Source organism: Aedes albopictus, chromosome 1 (genome assembly GCF_035046485.1).
Source record: "Aedes albopictus strain Foshan chromosome 1, AalbF5, whole genome shotgun sequence".
In the NCBI taxonomy this organism is placed as follows: Eukaryota; Metazoa; Arthropoda; class Insecta; order Diptera; family Culicidae; genus Aedes; species Aedes albopictus.
In genome coordinates, this window is record NC_085136.1 from 184547212 (window position 1) to 184557862 (window position 10651).

Genomic DNA, 10651 nt, shown 5'->3' on the forward strand with positions numbered 1-10651 from the left:
TTCGGTGATTGCAGCAATGTACAAATCATCGTCAGAGCTGTCAACGTTCATCATCTAAATGAGAGAGACGAGACAAGGAATCCGCCACGTTATGTTTACCTGGTTTATAAATTACGCGAAAGGAGCGGACCTGGTGTGATGGTTAGAACACGTGACTATCACGCCGAGGACCTGGGATCGAATCCCACTCCCGACAAGCTCACAGCATGTGAGTTCTTCCTTCGGAAGGGAAGTAAAGCGTGGGTCCCGAGATGAACTAGCCTCGGGCTAAAAATCTCGTTAATACAGATAAAAAAAAAAAAAATTACGCGAAACTTATATGGTTGCATTCGTAGTACCCATCTTTCAATACGACCTGGTGGATGAGAACTGGATTTCAAAATTGCAGTCAGAGGCCGGTGATCAGTTTCTAACTTAAATTCTCTTCCGATGAGATAAAGCCGAAATTTTTCAACACTCCAAATGATCGCCAAGGCTTCCTTCTCCGTTTGGCAATAGCGCATCTCCGTTGACGTCAAGCTTTTACTGGCATATGATATTATAACTGGTTTGTCGTCATGCTCATCCTCAAACTGAACTAACACCGCCCCAGCCCAACTGGTGATGCGTCTGCAATGGACTATCCGCTTTGCGCGCAGCCACAGTTGATCAGCAGGAGTAAATCAATTTAATTTTGTATGGCGAAATGCATCTAAACTTGAATTACTTGAAATACACAGCTTTTCCCGAAAAAATATTTGGTAGGCTTAATAGTGGTCACCATTGTGCACAACCACTACCAAATATGTTTTCGAATAATGTGTTCCACTTTGCAGAATTTGCCTTTAGATGGTATTCGCCATACAATATTTTGCGATTTACTTTTAGCGATTTTTCGCGCATAGAAGCTAGCGCCACATTGGTCGATGCGGAGAGTAGGAAAACAGCCGATGTAGTTAATTCATTAGTCTTGTTCGGCGTGTGATGTCAAAATAACTCAAGATTGGGGCGGAGCAAATAGGTTCCTTAAGCTTATTGAAAGCAATTTCGTGCTGTGGTGTCCAATCAAAAGTACAACCACCCGCGATGAGTTGTCGTAATTCTAACCTCTTGGTTGCAAGATGCAAGATCCGGAATAAATCTACCAATGTAACCAACTAGGCCCAGGAAACTTCGGACCTTTTCTGACGACTTGGGCGATCTAAACTTTAGAACGGCAGATATTTTGTTGTCCGTTGGCTTGAGCCCATCACGGGAAATATGAAGACCCAAAAATTCAGTTTCTGTAGTTCCGAATCTGCATTTTCTCGTGTTCAGTACCACATTATACGCCTCCAAAATTTCCAGTACCTTTAAAAGAGACGCGTCATGCTCTTCTTTAGTTCGCCCATGGATGAAAATGTCGTCTTGGAAATTAAAGGTATTTGGACAGTTACTCAAAATTTGCTCAACCGTTCTTTTGGAAGTATTCCGATGCGTAACATATTCCAAACATTAAGCGAGTGTACCGAAACATTCCCAAATGTGTTATGGAAGTTGTAATATATCGGCTTGATTCATGCCACTCGATCTGGTGGTAAGCGTCTTTTATGTCGAGGCGGGAAAACCATTTCGATCCATTCAACCCAAACATAATATGAATATTTTTATTATTTTCAGCCTACTAAACTTGAGCTCATTACCTAGCAAGAAGATCATCCAAAGTTGGCATCACGTGATATTGCCTTTTGATTGCAACGTTTGCTCGCCGCATGCCGATGCAAAGACGTACATTCACATCGTCCTTTACAACAACCACCATGGGAGAAACCCAAGGCCTGTTTATCGACTCTTTCGATCATGCCTGATTTTAGTAAGTGATTGATTTGGTCCTCAACCTGTTGACGGAGCGCAATCGGTACTCGCCGGACGTGTTGGACAACTGGTGTAACCAAGGGGTTGGTCACTCGGCACATTGTGCCCGGCACATCCCGGCGCACATGCCGGCACATTTCGGCACACTTCTGACACACATGGGCACAACAATGAAATCCAACTTTTCGGTATGGTATTCACCTGCCAACATACTTACGATTGCAAAAACCTTTTTAAAGCAAGTATTCTGGGTGGGATTTTGTTGGTAAACACTGATCAGATCAACAACATTCGCCAGAAACAGACAGAGTTCTAAATAGCGAAATCACATTCAAAGAAAAATTCCACAGGACACATGCGGCACACCTCCGGCACACCTTCGGCACGTTATTATTATTATTGGCTCTTTATTATGGGGATTTTCAGCCCGAGGCTGGTTCATCCCCGCCTTCGGCACGTCCGGCACACACTGAAAAATAACCACCCCTTGGGTGTAACACTTTCGTCTATCTCGATACGCAATTTAACTCCTTTAATGAATTAAATGCTTTGGCTGTTTTCCTACTCTCCGCATTGACCAATGTGGCGCTAGCTTCTATGCGCGAAAAATCGCTAAAAGTAAATCGCAAAAATATTGTATGACGAATAGCATCTTAAGGCGTATTTCTCGAAGTGAAACACATTATTCGAAAAAATATATGGTAGCGGTTGTGCACAATGATGACCGGTTTGGTGCCTACCAAATATTTTTTCGGTAAAAGCTTGTCATTTCGAGAAATTCGAGTTTAGATGCTTTTCGCCATACAAAATAAAATGGATTTACTCCTGCTGATCAACTGTGGGCGCGCGTCAAGCTGGTAGTTCATTGAACGAGATTTAGGACAATTTATTTATTTACTTAGTATTAAAAAACCATACCTTAAATTGTAGGGAACTTTTCGATGGCACTATCTGCAATGTGTTGGATACTTTCTTGCACCTCAGCAACGCTCGGTAAACCAATCAGAAGGACGCCCAGTAACTTCGCGGTATCTCGCCCCAGCAGGTTTTGCTCGCCACCTTTCACCACAAATGGTTCTCCTGATCCATCGACAACACGAATTTCGGCATCAAAAACACACATGATTTCCAGTTTTCCTCGTTGGGCATATGCGGATAACTGCTTGTCGGATGGTCTTACATTCTTGATTTTAGCGTTCTTTCCTTTCATGAAGTTACATGTCAGTTCGTCGATAATGTTAAACTTCGAACCAGAGTCGATCATCATCTCAACCATCAGGACCTGACCAACCTTGCACTAAACAATTTCGTCGTGATTGTCGCTGATGGCGTAGATAAAGGAATCGCTTTTGTCATGGTTCACTGCATCATCACCTGGAAACTGTTCCCCGACTGCGCTTACTCTGGATAACTTTGGACGACGTGGTTCCTGACGGTTAGGATAATCCTCCAACTTACGCTTCACTGGCATTGATTGCATCGCTTTCCTGTTCTTCGGATCCGTCCTGCATTTCTTCGCAAAATGCCCGTAGTAGTTGCAGATTCGACATTTCATGTTCTTAGCGGGACACAGGTCCTCTGATCGATGCGGTAGATTTCCACACCTACTGCACTCAGTATCTGCACGGTATGGAGCCCATTGATTCTTGCGGTTCGCAGACGTGTTATCTCCAACTTTATTCACGTATGCGCCTTCGCGGATGACATCTAGGACATTTCCGGATCCGTTGGTATGTTGATTCAGTTCTCGAACTTGTTGTTGACGAATTTCGCGCCAACCCTTCTATGGGGCTGGCAGCACCCTCTCAGAATCGAGCGAAACTTTGTGGGCATAAATAATAGGTCTTTCTAAGCAACTTTGCATATTTTGTTTTTCGAAATTTTTCAGGAGTAACATTTGAAGAGGGCCTAATTTTTTTTCATAGATTTTTTTTCAAATCGATGTAACTGAAAAATGAGAAGACCTACAAAAAAGTGTTGTATGGCGGACTATCGTGAAATTCCATGAAGTTTTTTAGAAAAATATCCAAAAAATACAAAATTGATTGCTACACTGAAAAATAAAGGTTTTAAAAAGTCAAATCGATATTACAAAAAACCCTATGTTTTTAAATCGATAATTTTTTTTCTGGAGAAAGGTATTTCAATTACCTACATTTTCTCCAAACAATGTTGCTGTCACATATTTAAGGGAAAAAAGTTTTTCATTGAGTGAATATTTGTTGAATTACTTGAAATACACAGCTTTTCCCGAAAAAATATTTGGTAGGCTTAATAGTGGTCACCATTGTGCACAACCACTACCAAATATGTTTTCGAATAATGTGTTCCACTTTGCAGAATTTGCCTTTAGATGGTATTCGCCATACAATATTTTTGCGATTTACTTTTAGCGATTTTTCGCGCATAGAAGCTAGCGCCACATTGGTCGATGCGGAGAGTAGGAAAACAGCCGATGTAGTTAATTCATTAGTCTTGTTCGGCGTGTGATGTCAAAATAACTCAAGATTGGGGCGGAGCAAATAGGTTCCTTAAGCTTATTGAAAGCAATTTCGTGCTGTGGTGTCCAATCAAAAGTACAACCACCCGCGATGAGTTGTCGTAATTCTAACCTCTTGGTTGCAAGATGCAAGATCCGGAATAAATCTACCAATGTAACCAACTAGGCCCAGGAAACTTCGGACCTTTTCTGACGACTTGGGCGATCTAAACTTTAGAACGGCAGATATTTTGTTGTCCGTTGGCTTGAGCCCATCACGGGAAATATGAAGACCCAAAAATTCAGTTTCTGTAGTTCCGAATCTGCATTTTCTCGTGTTCAGTACCACATTATACGCCTCCAAAATTTCCAGTACCTTTAAAAGAGACGCGTCATGCTCTTCTTTAGTTCGCCCATGGATGAAAATGTCGTCTTGGAAATTAAAGGTATTTGGTCAGTTACTCAAAATTTGCTCAACCGTTCTTTTGGAAGTATTCCGATGCGTAACATATTCCAAACATTAAGCGAGTGTACCGAAACATTCCCAAATGTGTTATGGAAGTTGTAATATATCGGCTTGATTCATGCCACTCGATCTGGTGGTAAGCGTCTTTTATGTCGAGGCGGGAAAACCATTTCGATCCATTCAACCCAAACATAATATGAATATTTTTATTATTTTCAGCCTACTAAACTTGAGCTCATTACCTAGCAAGAAGATCATCCAAAGTTGGCATCACGTGATATTGCCTTTTGATTGCAACGTTTGCTCGCCGCATGCCGATGCAAAGACGTACATTCACATCGTCCTTTACAACAACCACCATGGGAGAAACCCAAGGCCTGTTTATCGACTCTTTCGATCATGCCTGATTTTAGTAAGTGATTGATTTGGTCCTCAACCTGTTGACGGAGCGCAATCGGTACTCGCCGGACGTGTTGGACAACTGGTGTAACCAAGGGGTTGGTCACTCGGCACATTGTGCCCGGCACATCCCGGCGCACATGCCGGCACATTTCGGCACACTTCTGACACACATGGGCACAACAATGAAATCCAACTTTTCGGTATGGTATTCACCTGCCAACATACTTACGATTGCAAAAACCTTTTTAAAGCAAGTATTCTGGGTGGGATTTTGTTGGTAAACACTGATCAGATCAACAACATTCGCCAGAAACAGACAGAGTTCTAAATAGCGAAATCACATTCAAAGAAAAATTCCACAGGACACATGCGGCACACCTCCGGCACACCTTCGGCACGTTATTATTATTATTGGCTCTTTATTATGGGGATTTTCAGCCCGAGGCTGGTTCATCCCCGCCTTCGGCACGTCCGGCACACACTGAAAAATAACCACCCCTTGGGTGTAACACTTTCGTCTATCTCGATACGCAATTTAACTCCTTTAATGAATTAAATGCTTTGGCTGTTTTCCTACTCTCCGCATTGACCAATGTGGCGCTAGCTTCTATGCGCGAAAAATCGCTAAAAGTAAATCGCAAAAATATTGTATGACGAATAGCATCTTAAGGCGTATTTCTCGAAGTGAAACACATTATTCGAAAAAATATATGGTAGCGGTTGTGCACAATGATGACCGGTTTGGTGCCTACCAAATATTTTTTCGGTAAAAGCTTGTCATTTCGAGAAATTCGAGTTTAGATGCTTTTCGCCATACAAAATAAAATGGATTTACTCCTGCTGATCAACTGTGGGCGCGCGTCAAGCTGGTAGTTCATTGAACGAGATTTAGGACAATTTATTTATTTACTTAGTATTAAAAAACCATACCTTAAATTGTAGGGAACTTTTCGATGGCACTATCTGCAATGTGTTGGATACTTTCTTGCACCTCAGCAACGCTCGGTAAACCAATCAGAAGGACGCCCAGTAACTTCGCGGTATCTCGCCCCAGCAGGTTTTGCTCGCCACCTTTCACCACAAATGGTTCTCCTGATCCATCGACAACACGAATTTCGGCATCAAAAACACACATGGTTTCCAGTTTTCCTCGTTGGGCATATGCGGATAACTGCTTGTCGGATGGTCTTACATTCTTGATTTTAGCGTTCTTTCCTTTCATGAAGTTACATGTCAGTTCGTCGATAATGTTAAACTTCGAACCAGAGTCGATCATCATCTCAACCATCAGGACCTGACCAACCTTGCACTAAACAATTTCGTCGTGATTGTCGCTGATGGCGTAGATAAAGGAATCGCTTTTGTCATGGTTCACTGCATCATCACCTGGAAACTGTTCCCCGACTGCGCTTACTCTGGATAACTTTGGACGACGTGGTTCCTGACGGTTAGGATAATCCTCCAACTTACGCTTCACTGGCATTGATTGCATCGCTTTCCTGTTCTTCGGATCCGTCCTGCATTTCTTCGCAAAATGCCCGTAGTAGTTGCAGATTCGACATTTCATGTTCTTAGCGGGACACAGGTCCTCTGATCGATGCGGTAGATTTCCACACCTACTGCACTCAGTATCTGCACGGTATGGAGCCCATTGATTCTTGCGGTTCGCAGACGTGTTATCTCCAACTTTATTCACGTATGCGCCTTCGCGGATGACATCTAGGACATTTCCGGATCCGTTGGTATGTTGATTCAGTTCTCGAACTTGTTGTTGACGAATTTCGCGCCAACCCTTCTATGGGGCTGGCAGCACCCTCTCAGAATCGAGCGAAACTTTGTGGGCATAAATAATAGGTCTTTCTAAGCAACTTTGCATATTTTGTTTTTCGAAATTTTTCAGGAGTAACATTTGAAGAGGGCCTAATTTTTTTTCATAGATTTTTTTTCAAATCGATGTAACTGAAAAATGAGAAGACCTACAAAAAAGTGTTGTATGGCGGACTATCGTGAAATTCCATGAAGTTTTTTAGAAAAATATCCAAAAAATACAAAATTGATTGCTACACTGAAAAATAAAGGTTTTAAAAAGTCAAATCGATATTACAAAAAACCCTATGTTTTTAAATCGATAATTTTTTTTCTGGAGAAAGGTATTTCAATTACCTACATTTTCTCCAAACAATGTTGCTGTCACATATTTAAGGGAAAAAAGTTTTTCATTGAGTGAATATTTTTCATCGTGTTTCGTGCCAACATGGCCATATATAGGTTCAGTAGCCTCTCATCAACCAATGAAACTTTATGGATGTTTAAAAATTTGTTCAAGAATCAATTTTGCATAATCTAACATTTATCTAGACTAACATTTGAAAAGGGCGTATTAGGTGTCGTGACCTTGACAGTCTGACTGCCAAATGCCGACGCTCTCCAGTCGACTCCGCTGCTCCGGCTAGCAGAGAACGGTGCCACCCGCTTACTCGCTGCCGGAACGGAGATCCCGGCTGGCTCCACTGCCTCTCGACGCTCCGGCTAGCAGAGGCGGTGCCACCCGCTTACTCGCTGCCGGAACGGAGATCCCGGCTGGCTCCGCTGCTCCTCGACGCTCCAGCTAGCAGAGGGCGGTGCCACCCGCTTACTCGCTGCCGGAACGGAGATCCCGGCTGGCTCCGCTGCTCCTGGTCTGCTGCTGCTGCTTCTTGTCCGCTGCTGCTCCTTATGCGATTTGCCTCGCATCTGTCAATAAACTGATTCAATGTGGTCCAAGCAGGCATATTTATGCCCGACACAGACGTGTTCCGTTTGTGATGGATAACATCGATAACATGATGTCGTTCAGTTTTCTTTGGCGCTGTCTCCGTTCTAATCGTGACACAGTGGGTTCAAATGCTTAATTCTATTTTTTTTATGATCTTTTTTTTGCTCGATTTAAACCATATGCGAAAATATTTATTTATCAGATTATAAAAACATTCTAATAATCTTATTTTAACTTATTACTTATTCTATACACTACATTCGCCCCCTTTTCTACTCTCCAATTATTAGTTAAAGTTTAATGTTACAAATATTTTCTTAATTAAAAATTTTGTTTAAAGTAATATAATGGTTTACTCCAGATATAATATGAAATTTGACTTTTCTCAAAATGTAAAACAAACTTTAGCGTCCACAACAAGCTATGTTTTTATCTCAATCAAACAGTTTCAAAACACAAATTAAATCCAAATAAAATCCAAAAAACCAAACCCAAATTAAATCAATTCTATATCTAATCAAAACCACATTCTAATTTGTTCCAAATGCAAATTTATTTTAGCGCAACCTTATCCAAATCCAATTGAATCTCACTTCAAATCCAACTTAAAACTAATTTAATCCAAACCGATTTTCGATAAAATTCCCAAACATAATGGAGAACAATCCCACAATTATTGAACATTCCTCATTCAACTTCACGCACATGCTGGAACGGTTTGCTTCTCCCTCAGTTAAACATCTTCTTCCACCGTCGATTGCGTTCTTTTACAAATTGTACACTCATATTGATTAGTTGCGTTCTTATGCTTTATTAAATAGTTTGTGCATAAAAATCTCCCTACTGGATAGGTCCAACTATACCCCAATTTGAATTCAATACGATTATTATTCAAGTCACTTCAAAATTAAAACTAAATAACTTTGGGATTCCATTAAAATTTATTCTATATCTAAATAACATCAAATTCAAATTCAATTCAAGTCAAATCTTATGTTAAGCTTATTCCCAATCTATTGAATAATACACTTATTGGAATTCATGCCAAAGCTTAATACAATCCGTTCATTTGACAGTTCATTTCTAACCTAAATTGAATTAAAATTATATTAAAAAACCAAATTAAATTCTTATCTACATTAAAATTATTCAAATCTATTGTAAATACATTTCGGATCAACGCCAGTTAAAGGTATCTGAACCCTATACTTTTCAATTAAAATTCCAATCCAATCAAAATTTATTGGAATCGATACGAAATCTAAAACCAAATCTGAAGATCTAATAAATCCCATCCGTGTCTAATCCAAATCCAATCCAATGATGCCGCAATTGAAAAACAATATTTTTCTGATATATTGCCTTTAGTGCGCTTTGAAGAATGAAATACATACAATCATGAAAACACATTCAACTCATTCAAACAGCGCTGAAGTCAATTAAATGACAATGTCGCACGCTTGCTTCAACAGAAAAAAAATAAGTATTTCCCACATAATGCAACCGCCTATTCAAATCAGCATTTTTTTTTTTTTGCTTCACTCCAGTTGACAGACATTTCAGGGGGTTGGTGTTTTTACAATTTCACATAGATCGTTCGCGAGTTTTCCATTCTTGTTGAATGAAACCGAAATCGAATTTGAATTCAATTTGATTTTCATTCGAATCCTCTTAAAAGTCAATTTGAATTCCTTTGACCAAACTAAACTAAATCTATTCAAATGCGTTCAATGTCTAATGCAAATCAAATTCAAATTTATTCAACATCCAATCAAAATATTCCGATCTAAATCTTATGAAAAGCATTTTAAATTCTATTGAAAATTAATCATTCACCTTTTGGGTATCCAAGCCTAATCCACTGCAGATGAAATTCGAGAAAAAATATAATTAAAACCAAATACAAATCTTATCCAAATTCAACAAATTCAAACTACCTAAATCAAATATAATTCAATTTCAAGTTCAATTCAAATCCACATTCATTCATAATTTAATCTAAAGTCCAATCCGAATTCTACCCATCTCTTATCTCATCTAAATTTTATCCGCTGATACATACCGTAACACCGTTCGGTTCACGTTCGTCCTCTGTATGTCGTACTTTCACTTCAAGTGATTAGTTTACATTCGATTTGCATTTTTACTAGTGATGTGCGTTCAAATAAGCGAGTGAGTTTCTTCGTACTTGCCCAGTCTAACCAAAAAACCTAATTCAATGTCAATTCCGTCGATATAATGTAACACATCCACCAAAAAATATCCGTTCCGAGCTCATTCCAAATCCAATCCTAATCGAAATACGAACCATCTCAAATTCTGAATCCTATCAGTTTCAATTCAATTCAATTGTTCAAAAAAATCTATTGGAATCCAATCCAAACATATTGGAATCCATACTAAATCCATATCCAATGATTAGTTGAATCAAAGCTGAATCCAATTTGAGTTGAATCCGATTCGAATTCCAATCCAATTTTTGCAGACACGAATGCCACATAAGTATTAAAGTGTCTTTAATAAATATTAATAATAATAATAATCCAATTTTAATTGAATCATAATAAAAATTGAATTCTACAAATTTCATTATAATACATTTCTAACACAATTCAAATTTAAATCCAATCTAAAGTTTATCCAAAAGCCATTCCAAATCAATTAATCCAAATTCACACGAATTTCTATCGAAGACCAAATTCAACTCTAACCAATC

At 39.5% G+C, this 10651-nt stretch overlaps 1 protein-coding gene across 3 annotated transcripts in view; it reads right to left on the reverse strand.

The window, feature by feature from the left end:
- The window catches only part of LOC134285361 (uncharacterized), a 130684-nt gene that overhangs the window by 39636 nt on the left and 80397 nt on the right, over positions 1-10651 (reverse strand). The window lies entirely within an intron of this gene.